Genomic DNA, 14,646 nt, shown 5'->3' with positions numbered 1-14,646 from the left:
GCTGCCAGTATTCTGCCTTCCGCAGAAGTCAAAGCATCCAGTGAAAACTTTGACCCAAAGAATGACCATTCAGTTCTTCGTCCTAAAGCAAGTTATTAGAAGGAGACTGGCAAGAAGACCTATTTTTAAATGGTTACATTCCTCCTAGGAAGAGAGAGAAATGTGATTTTTTATTTGTAAAAGAAAATGGATGAATTAAAATTGATATTTTGGCTGAATATAATTATGTCATCATAAACATCATCATTATCTTTGTGAGCCTAAGTGACTGAATTGGAATAGCATGTTAGTATATTTCACATACATAACACCTAAATTTTTACTGTCATGCTTTCCTTTTTAAAATTTGCTTTCTTTAGCTTCTGATGTGTTCAAAGATGCTATTATCATCTTTTTCAGTTAATAGGCCCACATTATTCACTGTTCAAATACAATATAAAACTAGAACAACTCTTTTGTGCTGAAATCAATTTTGCCATTTTTTCCGGGAGAAAAAAAATATCAACTTTCTTATAGACAGATAACTGATATACAGAGGTGTTAATTGATTCCATACTTCATAGGAGAGCTACTTGTACATGAAATGAGATATTAGAAAACATTAATATACGTATCATTCTGTGTGACTTCACATCACTAAACTTATGAAAGTCTATTTAGAATAGTGGTGAACTAGATACAAATCAGATGCAAAAGCATCATAAAAAACAATTTTATATCATTTCAATATGAGTTGAAATTTATTTTTAGTCTTTCTCTTAGTGTTCAATATAGTCGTTATAAAGCAAGGATTACACTTCATGAACTGGGCCTTGTTAGCATTCACAAATGTGTGTGATTGTGTGTGTAGCTTTCAAGTTTTAGTTTGAATACAAAACTGAAATTTGCTGCCCATGTGTAAAATCCCTGAACTTTCTAGGCTATTCCAGCCTGAGGAGAAAAGTTATATCATCAGAAGAGCAACAAAACTAAATTTTTCTGACACTTCTCCTATAACTATTGCAAGAGATCAGGAAGAAGAAGAAGAGGTGGTGTATCTTAAATAGCAATGCCTTTCCTCTCTATTTTTATCTAGCTAACTCCTGACCCCCATTTTGAGTTAGATGGCTTGCTTCTGTACATCCATAAAACCTTATGCCTAACTTTATCTGCTTTTCACAGTGTTGATTATAGAATTGTAATAATTGATTTACATATTTGACACCCTATGCCCTTTCCATCATCTCATTCATATTCTTTCTCTCCTCTTTTTCTCATTCCCAAATGACCACACGTACACAAGACTATGAGCTCCTCTCTGGTAGGGACTATGCTTTGTTGGGCTTTGCATTTCTAGCACTTAGAACAATGTCTGGCACATATAATGACCAAGGAATATTTATTGAATGAATGTGTATGAATAAATGAATGCTTAGGAACTAGTCATATCAACTATCACCATTTTCTTTGTTTCTTCCAGCTTGCTAACATAATGTATCCTGTTGCTGCTAATGCCCACTATATTAGTGATGCCCATAACAAAATACTACAGACCGGGTGGCTTAAACAACAGAAATTTATTTTTTCATAGTTCTGGAGGCTACAAGTCTGAGATCAATGTGTCATCAGGATTGGCTCCTTCTGAGGACCGTGGAACAAGGTTTTGTTCCAGGCTTCTCTCCTTGGCTTATAAATGGCCATCTTCTTCCTGTGTCTTCACATGTTTTCCCTTTGTGTATGTCTGTGTCCAAATTTCCTCTTATTATAAGGTATAAGGATAACACTCATATTGGATTAGGGTCCACCCTAATGACATCATTTTAACTTAGTTACTTCTTTAAAGACCCTTTCTCAAAATACAGTCACATTCTGAGTTTAATTTTGGGGAGTGCACATTTCAGCTCATAACACCAAGGGTGCTGCTATTAGTAATAACCATGTCATTAAGCATGTATTTTCTGAGCACATATTTTGCGTCAGAAAATGTGCTAAGTGCTTTGTATGCACATCTGTGATACGTAAGGTTACCCTCATGCTTACCACAGACACCCATACCCACTGAAGCCCACCAATATTTTGTCCATTCTGTGGTTTAGTAGTTAACCCCTCTAGAGAAAGTACCCTTTACGTCCATTGGTGTGATACCCTCCTAAGGAAGGTACAGAGAAGCACTGCTCAGTACTATTAAAGACTTAAAGAAGTAGCTCTTTTCCTTTTTTTTCTTCCATTGCACTCTCCATGTATGATATCTCAGCCATGAGTCCACAGAAGGTAAACCAGGGGACCATGCTGAATGAGAACTTTGGGGCTATACTCAGAATTGTACCTCCCCATCCATTCCCACGTACTGTCTTTATGTGTTTTGATTCCCTCTTCTTTTAGTTTGAATTTTCCCCAGTACTTACATGTAATAGATCCATGGCCAAACCACTTCCCTTATATCTCCAGATATGTCTGATTCCTAGAAAATACATAGCCTAAGTTCTCAATTGGAGATCCCAGCTAAATCTAGCTGCAAACTGAGTCTTCACTATGTTTTCTAAAAAATTTGACCTATGCAATTGTTTTTCCATTTTAAATATACTGTGAGAGGTGGTGAAGTGGTAACTTTCTTAAACCTGTAAGCATCAGTTTTTTGTTATGAGGATTGAGGAAGTTTGGGCAGAACTGGAAATTGAGGGAACTTGAGTGTTTTGGGGAAGAAAGAGACTGTAATGTAAAGAGAAGTAACCCTGTGGGTTCATGTAGTCCATCTTTTTGGAGCTAGATTATACAAATGCCTATATTATAGGCACTTAAGAGCATAATTAACTTCTGCATTTTTCCTTCTCATGAGAAAAAGTTTATACTCAGGTAGTGGAAAAAGAAAGGAGTTGATGCATGAGTGAAAAAAAAATCAATTCTCTTCTTTAAGTGGTGTTGAGAATAGCTACAACTGTAGTGGCTCCAAAGCTGAGCAAGTCCTGGTAGGTGAATACGCTCTACTTCAGCCTCTCTGTGGATTGATAACAACAGCCTGCATTCAGGGCCAAGGAATGGTTGACTTACTCAGTCCCTCACCATGTGAGTAGAGACAGAGCTGCCCAGAGACTTTATTCACCTAACTAAATCCTTCCCTCTAAAGATGATTTTTGAAATCCAATTACTCTTGTGTTTTTTAAAAAAAATGAATCCTAAATATACCCTGTAAGCTTTATTTATTTTAAAAATTGAAATCAATAGAGAAAAAGGGAGTTCAAAGTTGTTTTCCATTCTACAAGGGCTCCACCACACGATTCAATTAGCACCTTTGTATTTATCACAATTTTAAATTTAATTGACAACATGTTTCATAGTCCTTTAGTATTGTGATTACATTGCAGTACATTAATAATATCAAAAAATTTCAAGCTAGATTACCAAAATTGTGGTTACCTTTGCCAGGATTTGACAGAGATTGTTTCCCCATACTTCAATCCTTTCATCCTCTGTTTAGTTTACCAGAGCCTCTTATAATTGCTGTTCTTGTACTGTCAGGTAAAATTTCACATCTCTTTGCAGAATTAAACTTATTGAGTTGGTGTTTCATATGCCAGATCTATAAATTTTTTTCTTATCCTTGGGGATTGCTTATTCACATTAGTGGGAGCTGAGTAAACTTATCAAGCAAACAGGAGCCATCCCTTCACTTGAGAACCAGGTAACAAGGGTACAATTATCAGTGCTAGTAATATTGCATCTCCAGTAGAATTTAAAGGATCACTTTTAATTACAGGTAGAGAACTAAACATAGTTGAACTATTTATAAAATTACAAATCCCTTCAAAAACATTTTGGAAACTGACTTTTACAAGTTAGCATTATCATAAAAATGTATTTTTAAATGTATGCAGTTAAAATTTTTACCAACAATCACTGTGGAGAGGAAAAAGGCCCTTAGTATGAATTCCTTAGGAGAAGGCAACACAGCACTTTTTCACCTGGAATTTTAATTTGCAGATCTAATATCCCTGTCCAAAGAAATGCAATTTAGTATAACTTGCACCAATATGTAACATGCCACTTAGGTGTCCCAAACAAGGTCAATCTCCATCTCAGTGATCCTTAAGTAGGGCTTAAGGACTGACAGGATTTCTTTCCATTTCTAGGCTTTACACTGTTGGCACTTCTCATAGATTGAAAATGTTTCATTAGATCTTAAATTTTCCTAACAATATTATATGATATCTATAAGTAAGTCTTCATGTTTCCCAAGCAACAACAAAAAAGGGGCTATTATTAAAGAGAAAATATTATCAAATTTCTATTTGGGATTGATTCCTTTTTTAATATAATATCTACTTCACAGTATTATTTTTACTCCTAAATAATAAGCCAAACCAAATATATGGCAGGTATAGAGCATGATTTGGATATTTCACTGGTCAGTTCTTTTCCACACCATTATTGGGAACATCACCCTACTGACTATAGAAGCAAATGACTAAAACTCAAGAAGGCTTATATTATACTCTCATGTATACTCAAAGGGTTTGATGGGAGGAAAAGTGACATGTAAAACCCTATGTAGATAAAATAATCCTATACTATTCTATGTAGATAGTTCTTTGAGACAAACAACTTATGTTAAAAAGCTTTGTACAGAGATCTGTTTTTCCAAGTGTTTTCTGCTTGAATGGCTTTTGATGCTCCCACAAGGAAAGACTAGATGGCCCTTCCTTGTAAGTGTTTTATTGCTTCTGCTGTACTGAGAGTCTGCATTGAGAAACAGTTACAACTGGTAAGAGTTAAATCTAAAAAGGTCTGCCAACCAGTGAGGTCCTACTTTGACCGTTTGATGAGTACATGAGGCAATTCAAAGAATCATCAGTTTTGAAATAAGGATGCTGTGGCTGCTTTCCTTCACCCCAATCTGATTTTTCTTAGGTTCAAAACAGGGGCATAGGTGTATATTTTATGATTGGTTTAATATACCAAGCTATAGAGCTGCAAATCCTTGTTTTTGTGGTGAACTGAATCTCTTTACATCGTTGTCCTTGAGATATTTATTTTTAACATTTCTTATGTTATCTAATAATGTGTTGTTATAGATCCATTAAGCAGTCTAAACCTTGGTTTCACTTACCAATTTTTGTGATGAAAATACCTAAAATAAAAAAGAATCTTCAAATGCTTAAAGGCAAATATGAAAAGTAATAAGTTTTCTTCCTAAGGTTTAAAGAAAATAAACAATCCACATTTGACTTGGAATTCAGCAAATTCACTTTTCTTAACAAATATAGAGAAAATAATAATAGTCAAATTTCCAATTTGAAATGTGAAATTGATGACAAATATAGCAATTCCTCTTATTTGTTCTGTTTCTATCCAAATGCTTATTTAAGGAATGTAGATTACTTTGGTTGAAAAGAGCCCTGAACACTGACCAACAAACAATCCAAGGTATTTGTTATTTTTATGAGTTTTCTGATAGAATGGAAATTGCTGAGTTTGTAAACTATGTTCTCATTCAAGTCATTCCTACCCAGGCTGAGAAGAGTGAAGGATAGGGCTCTGTGGCACAATACAGAGAATTTACTGGTGGTTGATATTGATCCAGTAATTGTTATTTACCCAATTATCCAGCTAATATTTCTTTATTTTACCTATAAAAATGTAACTAGAAATGTGAAAGTTTTCTAATTCATTTGGTTCATGAAAATTCAGATAACTTATTCTTTTAAGTTTCCTTTTTCCACCACTTGGTTGTTTTCTGTGTATCCATCCAGAGCTTTACTGTGTAAATAAGGCATATATACATTTGTGTAAATTTGTGTTCCTTTCTTTTACACAAATAATAGCATACTATGTAAATGGTAACAGACTGTGAAACTGTTTTGCATGTTGCTTCTTTCACATAATACATCTTGGACATTATACCAGTAAATCTAGATCTGCCACATTTTAAAAGGCTGCACTGTATTGTAATCATATGGATGTACCATTATTTAGTCAGTTCACAGTTGATAGACATTTAGGTTGTTTCCAATCTTTTATATTGCAAGCAGTGTTCAGTAACTATCCTTGCTCATACTTCTTGGTGCACATTTACACTAATACTTATAGAAAACAATCTTAAGAGTAGAATTGTTGAATGAAAGAATACTGATTTGAATAGATTTTGTCAAAATGCTTTCCAACCAAAATTTTATGAGAATACCTGATTTCTTACACTTCAGCACTTCTGTTTCTGTGTGGCTCAATTAATTGTTAAAAATTTTTTCTTGGGCTTCCCTGGTGGTGCAGTGGTTAAGAATCTGCCGGCCAATGCAAGGGACACAGGTTTGAGCCCTGGTCCAGGAAGATCCCTCATGCTGTGGAGCAACTAAGCCCATGCACCACAACTACTGAGCCTGCGCGCTAGAGCCTGTGAGCCAAAACTACTGAAGCCCATGCGCCTAGAGCCCATGCTCCACAACAAGAGAAGCCACCACAATGAGAAGCCCGCACACCACAAGGAAGAGTAGCTCCCGCTTGCTGCAGCTAGAGAAAAGTCTGCACACAGCAACGAAGACCCAATGCAGCTAAAAATAAAATTTAAAAATTTTTTTTCTTATACTGAGCTGCAATCTGTTTTTTCTGTAATTTCCCCCATTAGTTCTAGTATGGACCTCTGATTTCACACATAACATATTCAGTCCCTCTCCCATGTAACAAGCCTTTAAGAAGTTAAAGAGCATTATCCTTCCTGCCCAAGTCTTTTTCCTCCAAATTTCACACTCTGTATTAGACATCTGCTTGTGGGCTATTGTATTCATCCTTTGCCCTTCCTTCGTTCTGCCTGAATCACAAAGGGGTTACCTTGTGAGGTTGTTTTCCCCAGGTTCATATGTTGGCTGACTTCTGACTGTGTTCACCAATGAGAGATAATGGCAGGAGTTTGGAAGAAGGAAAGATCTAGTTAGTATTCTAGGTATCCATCTCAAGAAATTAGGAAAAAAACAGCACATTAAACTCAATGAAAATAGATGGAAAATCATAAAAATAAAAGCAGAATTTAATTAAATAGAAAGGAGACATACAATAGAGTAAATCCAAAAGATCAAAATTACTTCTTTGCAGAGACTAATAAAATTGATAAACTCCTTGATAGACTGCTCAAGACAGGAAAAAAAAAAAAGAAGACAAATCACCAATATCAGGGATGAAAAGAAGAATACCACTAAGGAGCCTACAGATATTAAAAAGATAGTTTATTTTAAACTTATGATGATAAATTTCAATTTTAGATAAAATAGAAAACTTCCTTGAAAAAACACAATTTACCAAAACACACAAGAAATAGGACATTTGAATAGTATTATATGTATTAAAGAAATTGAATGTGCAGTTAAAAACTTCCTCCTCCACACACGAAAAACTCCAGTCCCAGAGGACAGTAAATTTTTCAAACCATTTAAGGAAGAAACAGCACCAATGTCACACAAACTCTTTCAAAGAATAGAAAATGGGAGAATGTTTACCAATTCAGTCTATGTGATCAGAATAACACAAAAAAATCTGACAAGGATATTATAAGAAAGAAAAATTACAGGCCAATATCTCTGATTCACATACATTTAAAAATTGTTTTGGGATATTTTAAAATTGATTGCAGTGATATATAAAATGGATAATCATCATGGCCAGGTTAGGTTTATTCCAAGAATTAAAAGGTAAAATGATATTCAAAAAAGTATTCAATTAATATATCAACATTTTGATAGCTCTAGTTTTAAGAGTACTGTCTCTTCCCATGATACATTTAACATTTTTTCCAAATACTTTAATATAAGCTTATTTAATATTGACTCCATGCTAATAATAAAAATTAACTTTTTGTAATAAATGAAAAAACCAAACAAAAACAAACATGTAGATGAAGAGAACAAAATAGTGGTTACCAGAGGGGGAGGGTTTGGAGAGAGGGCAAAATGGGTAAAGAGGATCAATGGTATGGTGATGGATGAAAACTAAATTTTAGGTGGTGAGCATGTGGGGTATACAGAAGTAGAAAATAAAATAAACTTTTTGTAAAGAAAAAATTATTCAATTTAATATAATTTAATTATATTGATAAAAAGCAATTGAGGGGAAATGAGAAAAGAAGGAGAAATTAGAAGAAGCTTATGACAATCTCAGTGATGGATTACAGTTAAAATTCTACACCCATCTATGTTTTAAAAACCCACAAACATTTAGTAAACCAGGAATAGAAAAACACTTCCTTAACCTCATAATTAGTATATCAAACAAAATCTTCCAGCAAAGATTATATTTAGTGGTGAAATATTGAAAGCCTTCTTCCTGAGGGTGGCAATAAGACAAGAATACCTGCTATTACCACTTATATTCAACATTGTACAGGAAGTCATAACCAATGCAATAAAGCAAGAAAAATAAATAAAAGGTAAAGGAGTTGGAAATGAAAAAATATGGGCATTATTATTTGCACATGACACTTCATGTATGGAGAAAATCCAAAAACATCTACACACATATGTTATAAATAGTAAGTGAATTTTAAAAGTTTTCTGGATACAAGGTCAATATACAAAAATAATTCAATATTAGAATTGAGAAAATATGCTATCTTTTATAACAGCATCAAATACTTAAGAACAGGGGCTTCCCTGGTGGTGCGGTGGTTGAGAGTCCGCCTGCCAATGCAGGGGACACGAGTTCATGCCCCGGTCTGGGAGGATCCCACATGTCACGAAGCAGCTGGGCCTGCAAGTCCAGAGCCTGTGCTCCGCAATGGGAAAGGCCACAACAGTGAGAGGCCCCCATACCCCCCGCAAAAAAAAAAAAAAAAACTTAAGAACAAATCTAACAAAATATGTGCATAAACCCTACACAGAAGGCTCTAAAACATTATTGAGAAAAATTAAGGAAAACCAAAATTAATGGAGGGATATACCATGTTCATGAATTGAAAGACTCAAAACTGTGAAGATGCCAATTAGTTGCAAACCTATAGTTTGATCCCCATGAAAACCCCAACAAGTTTTGTATAGAAACTAACAAGTTGCTTCTCAAAATTATATTGGAAATGCAACAGCCCAAGAATAGTCAAGGAAAGCAACCTCAAAGAGGATTAATAAATGAAATTGTGAGATATCAAGACCTATCAATATACTTTAACTCTTTGACTAGGATAGTATGATATTGGTGCATGCATAGGCAAAGAGAGGAATGGAATGAAATAGAGAATCATTTATGGTTCCATGATTTATGATAATGTTTAAGTGCACTGGGGAAAGAATGTTTTGCTTAAATAAATGTGTCACTTTGATATCCATGTAAAAAAAGACCCTTATATCACAACATAAAAAGAAATAAATTCTAAGAGGATTGAAAATATAAATATGTGTGAAAGGTAAAATGATAAAACTTGTAGAATATAACATGGGAAAATATCTTCATTACCAGTTGGAGTAAGCAAAGATTTCTGAAGCAGAACACAAAAAGCACTAACCATAAAGGAAAATATTAATAACTTAGACTTCATCAAATTTAAGATGTCTGTTCTTCAAGAACTCTAAATGCTGCCATTTGGGGATCTGTTTGCTTTACTGCTCAGTCAGCTAATATTGAAGCTTCTGGGTCTACAAGCTCTACCAATGGACACAAAGAACAGAGAAGAGAGGTTTACAAGATTTTGAGGAAGCTGAAATGACTGTGCAGGAATAATCTGGTGAGAAGGGATCTTATGAGCATGCTCTCTGCCATATGCTAAGTCAGTTACCACACCTCTATGCACTTTTTACATTTTCCCTTATCTCTTAGGACAGTAATTATACTTTTTTTAAACTTTTCTTCTGTTCCTAGCCTTGTCTATATTTTCTCCAATTTCCCTTTTTCTGTTTTGGTCTCTGTCACAATAAAAGCTTTAAAAAATCCCATTAATATTATTTTACTAGGGTTTCAGGAGTGAAGAGTGGATAAATGTCTTTATGTATTCTACCATTTTCAACCTACAGTCTCCAGGTGATTTTTCGGGTACACTAAACCTGGAGAACAATAGGCTATATCCAACAATGTAATATTAACCAACCAGAGAGATTATAGAGCTGATTCTCTTTTTATGTCAAACATCTAAAACTTCCAGGATCTAAGTCTTGAGCACTGATTACTATTTGTATAGTATTTTGTTCTTGTTTCATAGCTGTAACAACTTCTCTCACCTGTCTGAGCATATTATTTATATATTTTACTGTTTTATTCTGTTTCCAGCCTTGACACTCTTTTTTCTCTCTCCATGTTTTCTCTGTTTAGTTTGGTCTCTGTTTTTTATAGCAAGGGTCTTCCTTAAATATCTGATGATATTTGGCTTCCCATTCTTGTTGAGAATGAGACACCACAAAGCTATAAAGCTATTTTCAGATGCGCCAGGACATAAAAAGTACCTTCCATGCAGTACTCAGAAAGTGACTGAGGATATGGCCTACCAAAAAAAAGGAGTAAATTAGGAAATAAGAGGATTAAAGGAACAGGGGATTCAACACAGGATGATGGCAAAGGGAATTCCTAGAACAATAGACATGCAACCGACTTGGAATGAAACTAACCTAAAACAGAGCAGAAAGGTAAAGGGCTCCAGGAGGGAAGTCTTCTGGGATAATATGAACTGAGAAATTATTTGACATGTTTGCTTATATGGAAAAAAGTATTGAGACAGTGATGGGGTGTTTGGATAGAATTAGTAATAAGTACATAAAAATCTAAGCATATATGAGGTAATTATCAATATTTGGAGAAACAAGAAGTTGTTGGAGAAAAGAAATGTGATCACAATATACTTACTATTGGCTCAACTCTGAATGAGATGCATATGATCATACCAATGTAAACAATGAATACTGATTTTCCCCAAATTGTGATATAACTATACTAGGAGTGTCAGGGAGGGGAAGTATAAGGGTGGAAGTGGAAGGATCCTAAACCTAATCAACTGTAAGAGGAAGTCAAAGGGAAATATTTAAAACTGATTAATCAAGAAATAGCAATATAAGCATATTATTTAGGAATGTGGAGGTAAATGCCAGTAGAGATAACTAAAATATATGAAAGTTGTTTCCTTTTAGGAGGAAGTTTAAGGGTTTGTGAATAGATTGGCTGGGGGACTATTATTTACTGAGGGTCTTTTAGCATTGTTTGACTTTTAAAACTATGTTCACTTTCTACTTTTAATAAATTAAACAGATTCACCTGAGCAGTTAATTAAAACGCAGATTCCTGGAGATATGGATTCATTTAGCACACAGGGGTGAATCTGCATTTTAAGTAAACATCCCAATTTTGAGAAACACATCAGTGTAGCCCGTTTTTGTTCTTGTTCCAAATATAACTTTTTTAAAAGGCACGTTTGGAGATTTTACATTGTTCTTCTAATTTTATAGTTGTTATCCCTTCCTTGGCTTGAACCTTCCTAACAGTATATAAATGTGTCATTTAAAGATATTTCTCCTTGAGTGTGTTTATTTTTCCATCTTTTGTATGCCTCCTTTTACAGTCTGAGCTTTTATAATCTGAGCTCATCTGAAAGCTCCTTATAACGTAACATAATCTTTAGATTCACTCTCTTTTTCTGGTACTTGGGGATTATTTTTAGTTATATAGTGAGATTTTCATTTCTGAGAGCTTCCCAACTTCTTAATGCAGTTTCTCATTCCGGGAAGTACTCCTTGGTGTGAGCCCTCATGGAGTCCGCCATTAATGCCACGAAGGATGGGCTGCTCATGGGTCACCTCAGGCCAAGCAACCAACAGGGAGGGAACTCAGCTCCACCCATCAGAAGACAAGCAGGTTAAGTTACTGAGCTCTGCCCACCAGAGCAACACCCAGCTCTACCCACCACCAGTCCCTTCAAGCAGGAAGCTTGCACAAGCCTCTTAGATAGCCTCATCCACCAGAGGGAAGACAGCAGAAGCAAGAAGAACTACAATCCTGCAGCCTGTGGAACAAAAACCACATTCACAGAAAGACAGACAAAATGACAAGGCAGAGGACTATGTACCAGATGAAGGAACAAGATAAAACCCCAAAAAACAGCTAAATGGAGATAGGCAACCTTCCAGAAAAAGAATTTAGAATAATGATAGTGACGATGATCCAGGACCTCGGAAGAAGAATGGAGGCAAAGATCGAGAAGATGCAAGAAATGTTTAACAAAGACCTAGAGGAATTAAAGAACAAACACCTAGAAGAAATAAAGAACAAAAAACAGAGATGAACAATACAATAACTGAAATGAAAAATACACTAGAAGGAATAAATAGCAGAATAACTGAGGCAGAAGAATGGATAAGTGATCTGGAAGACAGAATGGTAGAATTCACTGCCACAAAACAGAATAAAGAAAAAAGAATGAAAAGAAATGAAGACAGCCTTAGAGACCTCTGGGACATTAAATGCACCAACATTCTCATTATAGGTGTCCCAGAAAGAGAAGCCAGAGAGAAAGGACCTCAGAAAATATTTGAAGAGATAATAGTCGAAAATTTCCCTAACATGGGAAAGCAAATAGCTACCCAAGTCCAGGAAGTGCAGGGAGTCCCAGGCAGGATAAACCCAAGGAGAAACCCACTGAGACACATAGTAATAAAATTGACAAAAATTAAAGACAAAGAAAAATTATTAAAAGCAACAAATGAAAATGACAAATAACATACAAGAGAACTCCCATAAGGTTAACAGCTGATTTCAAGGCAGAAACTCCACAAGCCATAAGAGAGTGGCACGATATATTTAAAGTGATGAAAGGGGAAAACCTACAAACAAGATTACTCTACCCAGCAAGTATCTCATTCAGATTCAACGGAGAAATCAAAAGCTTTACAGAAAAGCAAAAGCTAAGAGAATTAAGCACCACCAAACCAGGTCTACAACAAATGCTTAAAGACCTTCTCTAAGTGGGAAACACAAGAGAAGAAAAGGACCTACAAAAACAAATCCAAAACAAATAAGAAAATGGTAATAGGAAAACACATATTGATAATTACCTTAAATGTGAATGGATTGAATGCTCCAACCAAAAGACACAGGCTTGTTGAATGGATACAAAACAAGACCCACACATATGCTGTCTATAAGAGACCCACTTGAGACCTAGGGACACATACAGACTGAAAGTGAGGGAATGGAAAAAGATTTTCCATGCAAAAGGAAATCAAAAGAAAGATGGAGTAGTAATACTCATATCAGATAAAATAGAACTTAAAATAAAGAATGTTATGAGAGACAAGGAAGGGCAATACATAATGATCAAGGGATCAATCCAGGAAGAAGATAAAACAATTATAAATATATATACCCAACATAGGAGCACCTCAATACATAAGGCAACTGCTAACAGCTATAAAAGAGGAAATCGACAGTAACACAATAATAGTGGTGGACTTTAACATCTCACTTATACCAATGGACAGATCATCCAGACAGAAAGTTAATAAGGAAACACAAGTATTAAATGACACAATAGACCAGATAGATTTAACTGATATTTATAAGACATTCCATCCGAAAACAGCAGATTACACTTCTTAAGTGCACACAGAACATTCTCCAGGATAGATCACATCTTGTGTTACAAATCAAGCCTCAGTAAATTTAAGAAATTTAAAATCGTATCAAGCATATTTTCCGACCACAACACTATGAGATTAGAAATCAATTACAGGGAAAGAAATGTAAAAAACACAAACACATGGAGGCTAAACAATACGTTACTAAATAACCAAGAGATCACTGAAGAAATCAAAGAGGAAATAAAAAAATACCAAGAGACAAATGACAATAAAAGCACAATGCTCTGAAATGTATGGGATGCAGCCAAAGAAGTTCTAAGAGGGAAGTTTATAGCAATACAATCCTACCTCAAGAGACAAGAAAAATCTCAAATAAACAATCTAAACTTACACCTAAAGAAACTAAAGAAAGAAGAACAAATATAACCCAAAGTTAGCAGAAGGAAGGAAATCATATAGATCGGAGCAGAAATAAATGAAATATGAACAAAGAAAACAATAGCAAAGATCAATAAAACTAAAAGCTGGTTCTTTGAGAAGATAAACAAAATCGATAAGCCTTTAGCCAGACCATCAAATAAAGGAGGGAGAGGACACAAATAAATAAAATTAGAAGTGAAAAAGAAGTTACAATGGACACCACAGAAATACAAAGCATCATAAGAGACAACTACAAGCAACTCTATGCTTATAAAATGGACAACCTGGAAGAAGTGGACAAAATCTTAAACAGGTATAAATTTCCAAGACTGAACCAGGAAGAAATAGAAAATAGGAACAGACCAATCACAAGTAATGAAATTGAAACTGTGATTTAAAATCTTCCAACAAACAAAAGTCCAGGACCAGATGGTTTCACATATGAATTCTATCAAACATTTAGAGAAGAGTTAACACCCATGCTTCTCAAACTCTTACAATAAATTGCAGAGGAAGGAACACTTCCAAACTCATTCCACGAGGCCACCATCACCCTGATACCAAAACCAGACAAAGATACTACAAAAAAAGAAAATTACAGACCAATAACACTGATGAATATAGAAACAAAAATCCTCAACAAAATACTGGCAAACAGAATCCAACTACACATTAAAATGATCATATACCATGATCAAGTGGGATTTATCTAAGGGATGCA

This window comes from Lagenorhynchus albirostris, chromosome X, assembly GCF_949774975.1.
Source record: "Lagenorhynchus albirostris chromosome X, mLagAlb1.1, whole genome shotgun sequence".
NCBI lineage: Eukaryota > Metazoa > Chordata > Mammalia > Artiodactyla > Delphinidae > Lagenorhynchus > Lagenorhynchus albirostris.
Note: the sequence above shows the minus strand (reverse complement) of the source record.